General features: G+C 41.4%; 1 protein-coding gene and 1 long non-coding RNA gene across 3 annotated transcripts in view; one reads left to right on the top strand and one right to left on the bottom strand.

The window, feature by feature from the left end:
- SNX18 (sorting nexin 18) overlaps nucleotides 1–16,401 on the top strand; it is a 238,349-nt gene that overhangs the window by 139,729 nt on the left and 82,219 nt on the right. The window lies entirely within an intron of this gene.
- On the bottom strand, nucleotides 2,659–15,932 carry LOC103783106 (uncharacterized). The gene is made up of 3 exons (XR_004671561.3): nucleotides 15,799–15,932; nucleotides 8,560–8,677; nucleotides 2,659–2,983 (listed from the first exon to the last, which is right to left on the bottom strand). It is a non-coding gene; the product is annotated as an uncharacterized LOC103783106 (long non-coding RNA).

Raw genomic sequence — 16,401 nt, 5'->3', positions numbered from 1 at the left:
GATTGCCGTAACCCAAATCATATCCAAAACCCTAGCTGCAAGGGAGTTTGCGAATCATATGGTTTAGGTTCTCCAGCCGCTGCAGTAGGAAGCCATACTATAAGGAGATTGGAACGGATGTTAATTTCCAAGCCAGCCTGTTCACCACCGGCCCTAACCAGAAGTAAAGAGGCCTGGATCTAAGCCTCATCCAGTCACTAATTTGCTATATAAAGTTAAAAAAATTCTCACCTTTCAGAGACTCAGTCTCCATGACCAAGTTACACTGGTTGATAACCAAGTTTCTTTCTGATTCTAGAATTTTATGGCTCTATTATGAATGTTGTTGAAGTTTTCTTAGGTGTATTAATTTTGAAAAGCATTTTCCATACTTTTTAACATAATAATGTTTTTCTCATGAATACCCAGAGTAAGACTAGGAAACCTCCAAGATACCCCCTAATGAGTTTTACCTCCCAGTATTGTCACCTTCTCATGTTGAATATGGCTGACCTGTATAACCAATAGGATATTGTGCAAATGACAGTATGTGGCACCTAATTACAAGGCTAGGTAATTAAAAAATTGCAGCTTCTATCTTTGCTCTCTCTTGGATCACTTACTCTGGGTGAATCCAGCTGTCATGTCATGAGGACACTCAAGCAGCACAATGAAAAGGTCCACGTGGTGGGGACTGAGGCCTCTTGCCAACAGTCGGCATCAACTTGCCAGCCATATGAATGAGTAAGCAAGCCGCCTTGGAAGTGAAGGCCTCAGTGCATGTCAATCCTTCTGGAGACTCCACCCCTGGCTGATATCTTGACTGCAGCCTCACGTGAAGCTTTGAGCCAGAACTACCCATCTGAATCACTCTCGAATTCCTGTCTCACAGAAACCATATGAGATCATAAATATTGAATGCTGCTTTAAGCCATTAAGTTCTGGGGTAAATTGTAATTATGCAGCAACAGAAAATTAATGCATTCCCTGATTAGTATACAAAATAGCATGAGAATTGCTGAATTTTATTTCCTAGTCTCCAGGATCAACTTTTATTTGCTTGTTCTTTTCTGACATGAAGCTGGTAGCCTTTGAGACTGTATCTCTAGACATCAGAAGTCATTAAGAAGTGTGTAAATCTGAATTAAGATTAAGTACTTATTTTCTGAGATTTAAAAAAAATGTGGTAATGGGCAGACAGAAAAATTCCTTATTGTTAACATTCTAAATAGTAACTATTTTCTCAGGAAAAATGCCAGGCATTTGAAACTTATCATAGGACTAATATATCCTTTAATAATAAAGCTAGCTGGGCATGGTGGATCACACCTGTAATCCCAGCACTTTGGTAGGCTGAGGCAGGAGGATTGCTTGAGGCCAGGACTTTGAGACCACTCTGGTTAACGATAGTATGACTGCATTTCTCATAATAATTAATAATAAAATAAATAAATAATAAAAATAAAGCTAACGAAAGCGTAATTGTTGAAATGATTCCTTCACAGATATCCCAATCAACTCTGCAAAATGACTCTTTATCTTAATGAAGGAACTATGGTGTGTTCAGAGGTTAAAAAACATACCCATCTGTTAAGGAAAGATAAAAGTTGCTTGCTAATGAATTATTTTGGATTTTAATCTAAAAGGCAAAGAAATCAATCTAATTTCTTGTAGTTTATGATGGTTTAAAGTTTCATCTAAGAAAGAAAGTTTAACAAAACTTGTTATATATTTCTTGACTAACTTTTTATTTATTTATTTTTTAAATTGAGATGGAGTCTCTCTCTGCCACCCAGGCTGGAGTGCTGTGGTGCAATCTCAGCTTACTGCAGCCTCTGCTTCCTGGGTTGAAGCTATTCTTGTGCCTCAGCCTCCTGGAGTAGCTGGGATTACAGGCACCTGCCACCACCCCTGGCTAATTTTTTTGTATTTTTAGTAGAGACAGGGTTTTACCATGTTGGCCAGGCTGGTCTCGAACTCCTGACCTCAAGTGATCTGCCCACCTTGGCCTCCCAAAGTACTGGATTACAGGCGTGAGCTACTGCGTCCGGCCATATTTCTTGACTAACATTAATTTTTATTAATGCTCTTTTCTCGATCCTGCACCCATGTCTGGTAAGGACATAGTTACTTAGAGCAGCAAACTTCCACTTATGAAAAATGAGACTGAGTGAGTTATGGAGAAGATGTTAAATAGAAGTCTGAGTTGTAAGTACCGCAGACTGTTTATGAATTGGCTTGAGAAAAAAAAAAAAAGAATTTACTGGACAGCCACTTTAGTGTCCTGGAATTCAAGTCACAGCCAAGTTTGGATAGAGCTGAGGCCTCGGGCACCAATGGAGCTGAAGCAGGAAACTCTCAGCTCTCTCCCTTTGCCTCACCTCTGCCGCTCTGGATGCCAGCTTTGTCTTCCGAAGACTGGCTTTCTTTTTGCTGTAGAAAACATGGTTGTTGGCAGTTCCTGAGTTTCATACTTTTCAGCTTTAGTCACTGAAGACTTGTTCTCTGGTTTCAAATGCCAGCTTTCAATGGACTCTACCAGTGGCAGGTGGCCATGTTGATCAACATGGCTGCTCCTGCAGTAGTTGGGGAGGGAGAGAGATTTCCCAGAAAAATAAGTGGGTTGGGAAGACAAAACCATATGTACCATATGTTAGGTTTCTAGGGCTGCTGTAACAAACTACCACAAACTGGCTGGCTTAGACATCAGACATTTATTATTTCACAGTTCTGGGGTTTAGAAGTCCAAGATCACGGTGTTGGCAGGGTTGGTTCCTTCTGAGGACTCAGAGAGAATCTGTTCCAGGCCTCTCTCCTAGCTTTTGGTGGTTTGTTGGCAATCTCTGGCTTTCCATAAGCATCAGCCTGATCTCTGCCTTCATCTTCACACAGCATCTGTTGCCCAGGCTGGAGTGCAGTGTCACAATCTTGGTTCACCGCAGCCTCGACCTCCTGGGCTCAAGCGATCTTCCCACCTCAGCCTCCCAAGTAGCTGCAAGTTTCCCTGTTTTATATAAAGCATCAGTCATATTAGATTAGGGCCCACCACATATTAGTATGTCCTCATCTTAACTGAGCTAATTATATCTTCAATGACACTGTTCCCAAGTAAGGTCTCATTCTGAGGTGCTGGGGGCTAGGATTTCAACATATAATCAAGCTTATCCAAACTGAGGCCTGCTGCAAGCAGCATGTGGCCCAGGACAGCTTTGAATGCAGCCCAACACAAATTAGTAAACTTTCTTAAAACATTATGAGATTTTTTTGTGTGATTTATTTTTTAACTCATTAGCTATCGTTAGTCTTAGTGTATTTCTTTTTTTTTTTTTTTTTTTTTGAGATGGAGTCTCGCTCTGTCACCAGGCTGGAGTGCAGTGGCGTGATCTTGGCTCACTGCAACCTCCGCCTCCTGGGTTCAAGCAATTCTCCTGCCTCAGCCTCCTGAGTAGCTGGGACTACAGGTGCGCACCACCACACCCAGCTAATTTTTGTATCTTTAGTGGGGTTTCACCATGTTGGCCAGGATGCTCTTGATCTCCTGACCTTGTGGTCTGCCCGCCTCAGCCTCCCAAAGTGCTGGGATTACAGGCGTCAGCCACTGCACCCGGCTAGTGTTAGTGTATTTTATGTATGGCCCACGACAATTCTTCTTCTTCCAATGTGGCCCAGGGAACCCAAAAGATTGGACACCCCTGGAAGGGTCTATTCAACCCATAGGATTTCATACAGGGCAGTACCTCATACACAGGGTATCAGAGATCAAAGAGTGGAGGCAAGAGGTGAGGGCAAAGAGTCATAAACTAGAATCATGAATTCCTTCAGATTTCATCTTGCAAGAGAAAAAAATAAGTAACAAAATCTGCATCCAGAGAAAGAAATGCGGAATTTTTTTGTGATGGTAGAGGTAAGATAACCATCAAATATGTAGAACATAATGTGAAATACCACTGTGACTGTAGTGGCAAATCAGACACGTCAACCTGCTGGGCCTGCTCCATTTTTCTTCCTCATGCTCACCTCCATTTAGTGGCGTCTATTTGCCAGGGGTGAAGGTGGGGTGGGTAGGGGGTGTTAATGGAAATCAGCAGAACAAAAATCGCAGCTTCTTGTGCTCCCCAGCAAACCTGAACAAGAGAGGGGAGCAGAGAGAATTTGGAGAGAGAAGGAAGTCAGGTGCAATGGTGAAATGCCCTGCTTCCACTCCTACCTCCATACGAGTGCTGAAGGGAGCTTACAGTTTGGCGTTCAAGAGTCCCAGCACTTTGGGAGGCCGAGGTGGGCGGATCACGAGGTCAGGAGATTGAGACCATCCTGGCTACCACGGTGAAACCCCGTCTTTACTAAAAATGCAAGAAATTAGCCAGGCGTGGTGGCACGCACCTGTAGTCCCAGCTACTCGGGAGGCTGAGGCAGGAGAATAGCTTGAACCCGGGAGGCAGAGGTTGCAGTGAGCCGAGATTGCACCACTGCACTCCAGCCTGGGCAACAGAGAGAGACTCCGTCTCAAAAAAAAAAAAGAGTGACAGTGGACCTCTACCTCATTTTCTGCCAGGGCCCCTTGAGAGACAAAGCCCTACAGATGCCCCCTGTTGCCCTGAATATTTGGAGGGCATCGAGACAGCAACAAGTGGCTCCTGGGGCCCAAGATGACAGAGGAAACCAGCAAGATCCCTGGAACCTCCATCTCCTTGCACTGCCCATCCCACGAGGCCAGATGGAAGTCTCCACTGCAGCAGCACCAGTGGACAGATGCAAACCAGCCACACTGCCATAGTGACTGCCTGTGAACCCAGGTCCATCCAAAGGCAGGGGAGGGGCAGAATCTTTCACTGATCGAGTGTTTAATCAGCAGAGACTGATAAAGTACTCAATTAAGCTAGATTTGGTACCTGAAATTAACATAAATTAACAGAATTAAGGTTTTCACTGTCAAAGTGGAAAATCAGAATCAGAGATCTGATTGCTTATAAAGTTCAATGACCAAGTTGAGTGTGTAAAAAATGAAAAACTATTCTGTCTGCTATGCTTTCATTTATTTAGCCATGGGATAGACTGAACACAAGCATCTCATTTGCACAGCAAATCAGAGGGTTGTGCTATTATTACCATTTTACAGATAAGAAGACTGAAGCCTAGAGAAGTTGAAAAACTTGGACTCAAAACCAAGTTTGAGTGAATTGTACGGCATGTGAATTTTATCTCAAAAAAGTGGCTACAAAACAAAACAAAATGAAACAGGTCTGCTTGGTCATAAAGCCCATATACCATACACCACAGAATATATCTGGTTTAGGTTGGGCTATTGCTGGCAGGAAGAATAGGTTAGTTCAGGTCATATTTTTCCTTTTTAAGAGAGTGTGATATATCCCAAAGCAGAGATTTATTAATTTTCTTTTAAAAACAGTTCTAAGGGCCTGACAAAACAAACTGATAAAAGTTCTGCGTTTGGAAAAAACAACAACAACAATAACAAAAAAAGTTTTGCATTTTTGTGTTCACGGGGATGAGAGTTCCATAAAGAGTAACATTGTCTCCTCAAAACACTAAGGCCACACTGAAGTTGGCTTTGCTTAAGAAAGGGGAAAATTCACTTAGATTCATTCAATGTGGCTTTAGTGCTTTGGACATTAACTTAGATTCATCACTTTTCTTTCCCTTTTTTTTTTTTTTTTTTTTTGAGATGGAGTCTCACACTGTTGCCCAGGCTGGAGTGCAATGGCACAATCTTGGCTCACTACAACCTCTGCCTCCCGGGTTCAAGCAATTCTCCTGCTTCAGCCTCCCGAGTAGCTGGGATTACAGGCACGCGCCACCATGCCCGGCTAATTTTTTGTATTTTTAGTAGAGACTGGGTTTCATTATGTTGGCCAGGCTGGTCTCAAACTCCTGACCTCAAGCAATCTGCCTGTCTCGGCCTCCCAAAGTGTTGGGATTACAGGCGTGAACCACCACGCCTGGCCAGATTCATCACTTTTCAAAACTATGTTTCGTGTGCTATTAATAAAAATCTTAATTTAATCCCTTATTTAAGGCACTGGTACCACTTTGAAGAGGGAATTGCCAAATACACTAGGAGGAATTCATACCGTTTTTATGTCCTTCTAATGCAAAGTGGATCATAACATTATAAGATTTATGAAGAAATATTCATTCTGTTTTTTAAAGTTTCTTCTAAGTTCACAAGCACGATGACCTCTTGTTTCATAATTTATGGTAATGAATTCACGTTGTAGCTCATTTTGTAATACATTCTCTTAGAAAAATTACTTGAACTGGGGTGTTAAAATGGATATGTACTGAGACACAAGTTTGAAAGCCTTTCAAGAGTTCTGTTCACAAGTTATCAGAGGAATGAAGGCGACATTTCAGAGTCCTTTAATTATCTCAGATGATGTGATAAGGAAAATAATATCCTAACTGACAAATCAAAATCATACGTTGGGATGAAGTCAGTTACATACACAATAGATTCCTTTCTCTTGAAAGCGATGGTCTGGACACATTTCAGTAACTTTCTTCTTTAGCCACAAACAGTGAACCACAGAGAAAGCATGAAGTCTGCATTTCTGCATGGGGCATTTTCAAAATGCTGACTTGCTGCCATGGAAGGTCGCCCAGCGTACTGAGCAAAGTGAAAAAAATGCAAGTTGCACAACAATGCGTGCAGTGTGACACCATTCACAGGGGAAAACAGATATGATAAGATGTATTATGACCTGATACAATACTATACTATATTATGTTATGTAGAAGGACAATTCTGAAAAGACCCAAAGGAAACAGTTAATAATTGTTGCTTTTGGGAAGAATAAATTGGGGATGATGGTGTCTTTTACATATTATATTTCAAAAGGTTTTATGTTAGCAATATTAAAAATATTAAAATGAACGAGTAAAGAAAATAGAAAAGAAAAGAGAGTTGCCACATCGTAAAGAATAGCAGGTAAGGAGGCTCGGTTTGTCCAGCGGGAATGGACCCCAGCATCCCTCACTTGGTCATTCATCAGCGATTAGTTGACTCCTTTGTATGTGAACATCCTGATGTACTGTCTCATCTCCTTTGATACCATACACCCTGACAGGGTGTCCAATTGATTTCATGCAGGGCAGCAACTTATACACAGGTTGGACAAGCTTGATTAGCTCAGTTGGTGTGAGAGAACCAACAGCAAAAAATAAACCCTGGAGAAGTTCAGTTTTGACCTTCTTGCTCCATTGTCCTGCTAATGTGGAATATTGAAAACATCTATTCTGTGAGATTTGTAGAATACAGTTTGATTTATTTTACTTTACGATTCAAACTGTATGCTTTCACTTTTTAAAAGAACCACATATCCATGTGGAAAGAGAAACATCTATTTTCTAGACATTTTAAACCTTCTCTGAGCCGTCATTTTATTCTTCAGAGTCTACCTTCCTTCAGCTGGAGATCTGATGTGCTGGTAGAGAATCAATGGTGGTATATTTGAAAAATCAATGCCAATGGGTTCCAACATCAAATCAAAAGGTGGGTATTTCCAGTGAAAACTTTCAAATGTATTAAAAATAGCACTCGGTTTGTTATTTTTTAATAGAATGTAAGATTTTGAAGAATTTGGCAAAGTGTCAGAAATAGGCTACAAGCAAGTCTGTGTATAAGCAAATACCTGCCAGCCTTGTTATCTGAGCTGGGGGGCTTTGCTGTGCTTCTCTCTGATTTCTGAGATGTGACATGCCCACAGAACAAAACTCCTTTCTAGGATATAACAGAGAAAACTAGATTCCAGAGATGTGGCCTCGTTTTCATATTTCTGTCCCTTAAAAGTGCTATGTTCATTCTCACTGCGGGTTCTTCGCATTACTTTTCCTTCTGCTTGGAATGGTTTTTCCTAAGATCTTCACATAGCTGCCTTTGTTCCATCATTTAGATCTATGATAGGTAGAATAACAACCCTCTTCTGCCCCCATGCCCTCCTACCCCCAAACCCTGATGACGTCCTAATCCTTGGAACTTTACTGACGTGATTAAGTTAAGGATGTAGAGATGGGAGGATTATCTAGGTAGGTCCAATGTATTCACAAGGATCCTTTTAAGTGTAAGAAGACAGGAAAGTGAGTATCAGAAGCACAAAAGGGTCTGAGGATGCTAATCTGCTGGTTTTGCAGTTGGAGGAAGAGGACCACAGGAAGGACTGCTGACATCCTCTCAATGCAGGAAAAGGTAGGGAAATGGGTTCTTCCTACACCCTCAGAGAGAATGCAGCCCTGCTGACAACCTGCTTTTAGCTTAATGAGACCTCTGTTGGACATCTGACTTTCAGAATTATGAGTTCATAAATTTGTAGGATTAAGTCATTAAATTTTGGTAATTTACCATGGCAGCAATAGGAAACTAATACAAGGTCATAACTCAACTGTCACCTCTTAGAACTTCTTCGAACCCCAACTAAAGAGTCTTCAATCACTCTTTACTGTGTCATTTTATACTCTTCATAGTATTTATCAATACCTGAAAAAATTTGAGATAATAAGTACAATTTTAAATAGTTTTCTTCCATTCGAATATGAACTCCTAGAGGCAGCAGGGACTGTCTTGCTCACCATGGTAGCCCCAGCACCTAGAATAATGTCTGGCACATAGTAGGTCCTCATGAAAACAGTACTGCTCCTTCCTTTACAGTCATTCTTCTTCCTCCTCCTCTTCTTTTCCAGAATATATCTGTGGGAAGAAAAAAAAATTTCATTTAAAATATTTGTTTTTTTTGGAAAATAAGCCATTTGGAGCAATTTTTAAATGGATGGGTGTAAGAGTCCTCTTGCACCTCTCCCCTCACCTGCTTGCTTTTTTTCCCAAGGTTGAGAGTGAGTCTGGCCAAGTAAGTTATTCCAGAATTCCATCAGATAGTTCAAGCCAAGAAAGGGGCTGAAATTTCAAGATTTGTATCTCTGATAAATTCATCGAGGGATGAAAATTGGGCCTGAGCTTGACGTATTTCTAGATGTGACGTTACTGTTCATTGGTGGCTTAGTGGGAATCTTCCACAGGCAAGTACTACAGAAGAGATTGGAGGATGGGTGGGTGGAGGCATTTGTGAAATGCCTGTGCTTGGCACACAAGAGTCTACCTTTCTTGGCCACTGTGGACTTGTCCAGCCTCATCCTTACTCACTCCCCTTTATGCAGGTTATGTTCCAAGATCCCTGGAATTCTTGCTGATCCCTTGAAACACTATGCTTTCATTCCTTGTATCTTTCTCTTGCTGCTTCTGAGCCTGAAAGGTCTGTCTTCTCTTTGTCTCTGTGGTAAACTCCTGGTCTTCCTTGAGAGAACAGTTTTCTTCTTCTACTCCTGTCTGTGTCTCCCTGGGTAACTTGTATTTACTAAGAGTTCTAACAGATACGTCTTCATGGTCATCTATCTGAAGACAGGGACACTGTCTCGTGCCCTCTTGAATCCCAAATGCAAAGCATAGGTATGGCACAGTCATTTTCTGGAGGTAGGAATCTCCATCCTGCATTAGACTGGACCAAGATCATGCACTATTCATTTCTGAATCTCAGAATCATGATGGCCCGGAGTGGCACTGAATATGTGTTTAATGGCTAGACTTGAATTAAATGACATGGATGACAGAGACTGCTTGCTATTCCCTAGTGATATTTTTAACTTATAAGATTTTTACCTTGACACTTAGCTAACTGGAACATTTCTCAGCTTTATAGCCAGCTATGGCCAAGTGATCATGTTACAGTCAATGAAACTTGAGTGGAAGAGTCATGTGGTAGATTCTAGAAACCTTTGTTAAGAGATGGATGCAATGTGCCCTTTCTTTGGATTCTGTCTCCTATCTTCCAGTTTGGAACATAAATGCCTTTAGTCATGTGTCATCAGAATCCCAGTGCAGTACCCTGGGACTAGTAACAGTGAGAAAGTGTTACCACTCCAGGCCTGGGGCAAAAGAAAGGAGACGTTAATTGGTATCTGGAAGAAGAGTGTTCTTTGAGGGCCTCCCATCAGGAGCCATAACTTTCTATGGAAAGAACTAGCAGCCTGCAGGGACGTAGCTAAGAAAATAAATATCTGACCCCTCACCCTTCTGCATCCTCAAATCAATGCTCCCTATAAGCTGAACCAACCAGAAATCAGAAAATAAGGGAGCCCATTGATGTGAACCTTGGAGGCCCATCTCCAAGGGAATAACAGGTGGAGTAGAGATATCTAGCACACCTGGGTAGACCTGCTTTCTCATTTTTAAGATAAGGGAATTAGATTAAATGATCTCTACTATTCTTTCTGGTTGTAATATTTCAGTGGATTTTCTCCATTCAATCATTTTATAAGCCTTCCTGTTACCTACAGTCAGGCATTCCTGAGCATCAGGTCTTATAGACCAATGTTCCCAACTCAAAATTATATTAATTGATGAAAGGAAGACAACTAGAACAATGGGTCATATTAAAGAGCCCATAAACAGACCCACACATATATGAACAATTGATTTTATGATAAAAATAGCACTGTAGAGTAGTGGCAAAAGGATTATCTTTGTAATAAATCATGCTAGGTCAATTGTATTCTTACATAGAAAAAATAAATATTAACCTGTACCTCATACATAATTATATTTGGACTATGAACCTAAATGTAAAATAAACAAAGCTCCTAAAGAAAACATAAGAAAGTATCTTCGTGACATTGCTATAAGGTAAAAGAATGAACAAAAGACTTGAACGAGCATTTCATAAAAGAAGCATATCCAAATGGCCAATAAACATAAGATAAGGCATCTAACTTCACTGGTTATCACCAAGATGACTAACATTACAAAGATTGACAGTAACACATGTTGATGAAGATGTGGAGCAACTGGAACTCTCATACTCTGCCAGCGAGTATGAAAATTGGTATAGCCACTTTGGAAAACTGTTTTCTAGTATCTACTAAAGTTGAACATATATAAAACCTGTGGCCCAGAACAAATAGGTCTATCCACAAAAGATATGCATGTGTATATTCACTGAAAAACAAATACAAGAATATTCATTGCAGCATTATATGTAAGGGAGAAAAACTGGAAAAATGAAAGTGGAAACCAAGAGTACAGTGGATAGAAGACTTGAGGTGTGTTTACATAATTAAATGCTAATATAGAGCAATAAAAATGAATGAATAATTGCTACATGCAACCGTGAGGCTGAAACTCATGAAAAGTACATAGAAAAGCAAATACTGAATGATTACTTTTACCTAGATTAAAAACAGGCAAGCAATAATGGTGTCAGAAAGCAGGGTTATGTTTACCTTTTGGGAGGATATAGGGATTGGGGTCGGGGCAAGAGGACAGCTACTGGGGTGCTGGTAACTTTTCGTTTGTTTGATCATGGTCATGGTTCTATGAGTGCGTTTACAGCAAAAGCTCTTTGAGCTATACACTGATTTCTGCCTTTTTTTTTTTTTTTTTGAGGTGGAGTTTTGTACTTGTCACTCAGGCTGGAGTGCAATGGTGTGATCTTGGCTCACTGCAATCTCTGCCTCCCAGGTTCAAGCAATTCTCCGGCTTCAGCCTCCTGAGTAGCTGGGATCACAGGCACGGGCACCATGCCCAGCTAATTTTTGTATTTTTAATAGAGATAGGGTTTCACCATGTCGGTCAGGCTGGTCTTGAACTCCTGACCTCAGGTTCTCCTCCCACCTCAGCCTCCCAAACTGCTGGGATTACAGGCATGAGCCACTGTGCCCAGCTGGTTTGTGCTTATTCTTATAAATAGAGACTTAGAAATTTACCGACTTCAGTAAGTAAACGTTATCATTGAATACATTTTTTTCTTTTTATAAAAGCTGGAGCAAGTACCTGAACACTAGTCCTTCCATATTCAATAGTAATATAAGGATCAGGACAAGAGCATGTCTGTGTTGCCATTGAGGAAGTAACAACAGTGAACACTTCCAAAGAAGATTTCTTTGAACAGATGTTCAAAACCAAAAAGATTTCCCAAGTCATTTGTGAAACCAAATTTTCCTGCAGTCTGGAGTCCCGGGTATTGTGTCAGGAATCATATGCAATGAGATCATTTTCTTTTGCCCACATTTCTGCCTGATAAAGAAAATAAATCTATTTGACAGAGCAAAGAATTGCCTCATATGAAAATATACTGAGAAAAAGGCAGCATTATTCTCAACTCCTAATGCCTAGGAGAAAAATGATATGAGGTTTAAAAGAGTTTTCTGCCCTGAGAAAGATTCAATTTTTACAGATTCTCTCAGCAATTAGTGCATTTATGAAATAAATTCTGGGCCATCCACAAGCTAATTCCAACAAGTATTGTAAGTGGCTTACTGAAAAGACATATCAAAATAATGACAAAAACAACAATGATAACCACAACACCCCAAACAAGAGCCATGTTGATGACAAGAGGGGTGAGAGGTAGTTTTAATATAAAATCTGTCTATGCTAAAGAAAGTTAAACTAACTGAGCACCACACTTAACTATTACCCTCCTGGTGGCCAAGGCAAAAAGAAACCTCATAAATTGTTTAGCTCATTAAAAAGAAAAAAAAAAAAGAAAGAAAAAGGAAGGAAGGAAGTGTGCTAGTGCAACATGAGAGACAAACATTCCTAGAATAGTAAGAGAAAGTAATCAGGAGGGTTTGTTTTACATATGGTTTTAAACATCATAATAGAATTTGTCATTATAGGAAGTTTTATAGTATATATGAAACATTCTCAATTATCCCTGGCAAAAGGCAAAGGCATAACAACATTAAGTCGTGGTTTCTTAAAGGTACAATGTAATCAATGAACTCCCGGCTTTGAAGCAGTTGTGTAGTGTCCTGGAGGATGTGATGAATTTGTGTAGCCTGAGTTTCCTTGGTCACACTACTCTGGGCAAAGTTAGAGTAACCAGCAGGGTCTGTCTGGCCCTGCCCCTCATCAACACTGCAGAATCCCTATAGCTGCTCCTGGGAACCCCCAGGGGATGGCACATGTGTGCTCACCATATGGCCCTTTCAGCTACCATATGACCCTGTACTCAGCTTCCCCCTGCTACAGCTCCCTGCAGTGATGTTTGTGTTGGGGCACGATGGACCCACCCCAATGAGGACACTGACACCTCCAACCTGCTATGGCTATGCTTCAAAGCCACAAAATGTATCCCCTGCTGCTGGAGCTGTTGGCACTGACCCTTCTCTGTCTCTCTCACACCCACCAAATGTGATGCCTCCCTCTCCTTCTTCTGCCCAGATTGGGGCGAGGGGGCCACAGTGCAAATTCTGTTTTTTCTGGACTCCATACAACTCCAATCTCAACCCCAACCAGAAGGCACCATAACACTTTCTTGTGCTCTCCTCTGGACCATCCAAAACCTGCCTTCTGGGCTGCCTGACAGTCATATTCTTAGTCTTACATGTTCCTACAGCGTCTCTTCTTTAGGAGCCAACTGTGGGGGGCTAGACCAGAAATGTTCTGATTTTGAGAAAAGTGTGAAGTTTATGAGTTTTACTTTCTGATGTGGGTCTATTACCTTGAACCAAGCCAGTATGCCAGGCTTTATATCCCTAAAATACGCCTTTCCCAAAAGGAGGACCATCTTCCAGGAATGTCCAGGCATGTGTGAATCCAGGAGGAACATGGCGTGAACCTCAGCAGAGACTCCACCCATATTAGCATGTCCTTAATAGCTCCCCAATGTTTGTATTTACTGCCTAGATCTTGTCCAAAGCCAGGCTTTTCCAGAAAGTGCACATTCCTCTTCTGATCTTGCATCGTGCCAGAGAGGCAGCTCTGTTTAAATAGCAATAGTCATAGTTGCTTAATGCCTGTTTCACACCGTATACTGTGAGGCATTATTTCTGCTTTTCACAATCACTGCAAGGAAAGTGCTGCTGTTCAAATTTTAAATACAAAGAGGTCAAGTAGAGAGGTTAAGTGATTTCCCCAAGGCCACAATGAGTGGTGAAGCTAAGACTCAAACCCAGATTGGTTGGAATCAAGCCTAGGCTTGTCTTGTGTAATACAGTTCAGTATTACCCAGGCCCTGGAACCGAAATCTGCGTATGAACAGCTCTCTTAGGACATATTCAAATATTTTCATCCTCTTTGCTGAGAATTTAAGAGATGAATGTGGACTCCCAAACACACACAGCCTCTTGAGTCCTGGCATAAAGTCTGTTCTCAGACTTCTTTTCTTTAGATAGATTTCACACTGTCATCATTTTCTAACCTAGGGTAGCTTCCACCTCAAGTACAATAGGAATATATTCTAGTAGTTGATCAGTTCAAATTTCCTCCATTTCCACGGCTCATTCTTGGCTCAGAAAACCCTGAGCCTACTCAGGCTGAGGGGGACCCCCCTCTTGTGCTTCCAGGTGTCACATGATTGAAACCACTTTTGCAAAGATTATGACAGCAAGAGAGGTCTAGCATGGCTGACTCCATCTTGCTTCTAGTCTCACAGGCTGGCTGTCCTTGCTCATTCCTGGGCATACGCCAAGCTAACCATGGAAGGAATTTAGTTTATAGTTTAACTTTAGAACAAGGATGATAATAGTCCCTCCCTAAAACTAACCTCCTTCTTGCTCAGGGACAGAAGCTGCCTTTGTAAAACTAATGAAAGGCCATGAGATTAGGATTATGGAAGGGGCCTGAATTCTGCTAAAATGTTGGCATAGTTTTTATAATCCCTATGCTGGAGAGCATGTGGCCAGAGGCCATAATATTCGTGACTTTCACAATTATTGCTACAGATAACATCACTATTGTAGAACCTAATATTGGTCTTTTGAGACGTTTTTCAGACTTTTGCATTCTGGCAACTGACTGACCCCACCTGGACACGTAACTCATGACTTAATCACACCTGTGGTCCCAACCCAGAGGCAGATTCAGCACACGAGGACCATTTTTCACACCCTTATGATTTCATCCCCAACCAGTCAGCAGCACCCATTCCCTACCCACCTGTCCACCAAATTATTCATAAAATCTCTAGCCTCTGAGTTCTCGGAGAGGCAATTTGAGTAATAATAAACTCCTGTCCTTCTGCTTGGTCAGTCTTGCATTAACTAAATTCTTTCTTTACTGCAAGACTGCTGTCTCAGTAAATTGGGTTTATCTGTGCAGCCAGCAAGAAGAACCCATCAGGCAATCACATTAATACCCCTGTGAAAGCCCTTTCCCTGAAATCAACATTTCTTGCTATCTTGCTTTTTCCTGTCCCACAGCTCTGTTTCCATTTAGGGATTCCTGTGCAGCTGACTCTCACATCTACCTCCAGGGTGGAGCCTGTGACCATCTTTTGGTCATGTAATTGATTAGCTCAGCTTAGCCACCAGCCCCACCCTGAACCACACTGAGTCTCAGGATATTTTGCAGGAGTGCTGGGGCAAAGACACATTCTTTCTCATGGGATCTGAAAAAGGAAGCATGTTGCTCTGAGAGTTGCTTATGGCCATTTTGGGACTCTGAGCAGGGTCAGCCTTAGAATGCAGCCAGTATCCCAGAAGGCAGGTAGAGAAATGGAAAAGAAACCCAATGGCTGAGCTGCTGGGAGTGAGCTTGTCTTAGGCAAACCTTCCTTGAGAGTTTTCAGTCATGTGAGCCAATCAATTTCCTTCCTGGTTTGAGCCTGATTGAGCCAGATTTTCTGTTGCTTGCAATACAAGCATCTTACATCTACATTTTGCAATAATGGTCAAATTTTTTGTTGTCTCTCTCCCTAGATTGTGAGCTCCTTGATCCCTAAGAGAAAATTGGTTGAAGGAATGAAAGGACAAAAAGATAAAAGGAAAAAGAAATCAGTTGCTCGTATGTGTTGAGGACTTGTTTAAGGCCATTACCATTTAACTAGCTATTCATTGCTCTTCCTGATTCATGGACATTCCAATTAAAGAGCTGGATCCTTTGAGAAATCTTCAACACCAATATCCATGGTCAGGAACAGTGCTCATTTAGCAGAAAGGAGGTCAACTCCACCAGAACTTATGAAATCTGCAGAGCAAGGAATAACTCAGAGAATCTTGCAGATGAACTTGCATTTCTTATCATGTGATAAACAAAGAAACTTTAATTTATCCATCGTAAATCAGGGTCTTGGAAATAAAGCATGGGGAAATGGATGTCTATAGGAGCCCTCTGCAGAAATGTTGCCCCTTGACTCCAAGCTCAGAGAGGCTTGTATTTGAAGATGTCAGCAGCCTCCCGCTCCACAAATGAATCATGAGAAGGAGGGAATGAAGGTGGTTGAAGTAGGTGTGGGCCTTTCATCCTCTACAGTATGCCTATCGTGAGTATCTGATGTTGTTATGTGCATTTATGTGTACTTGCACACATGCACCCATCTAAAACAACATTTTCTGTTGGGAGTTTCAAAAGAAAAAAGTGAAGCTGTTACTGAAGCCCCAGAAGAAAAGATTTGCATAATTGGGGATGGATTTCTTGCA

The sequence above is a fragment of the Pan paniscus genome, chromosome 4, assembly GCF_029289425.2.
Source record: "Pan paniscus chromosome 4, NHGRI_mPanPan1-v2.0_pri, whole genome shotgun sequence".
In the NCBI taxonomy this organism is placed as follows: domain Eukaryota; kingdom Metazoa; phylum Chordata; class Mammalia; order Primates; family Hominidae; genus Pan; species Pan paniscus.
The sequence above is the reverse complement of the archived record's forward strand: the minus strand, read 5'-3'. Positions and strand labels throughout refer to the sequence as shown.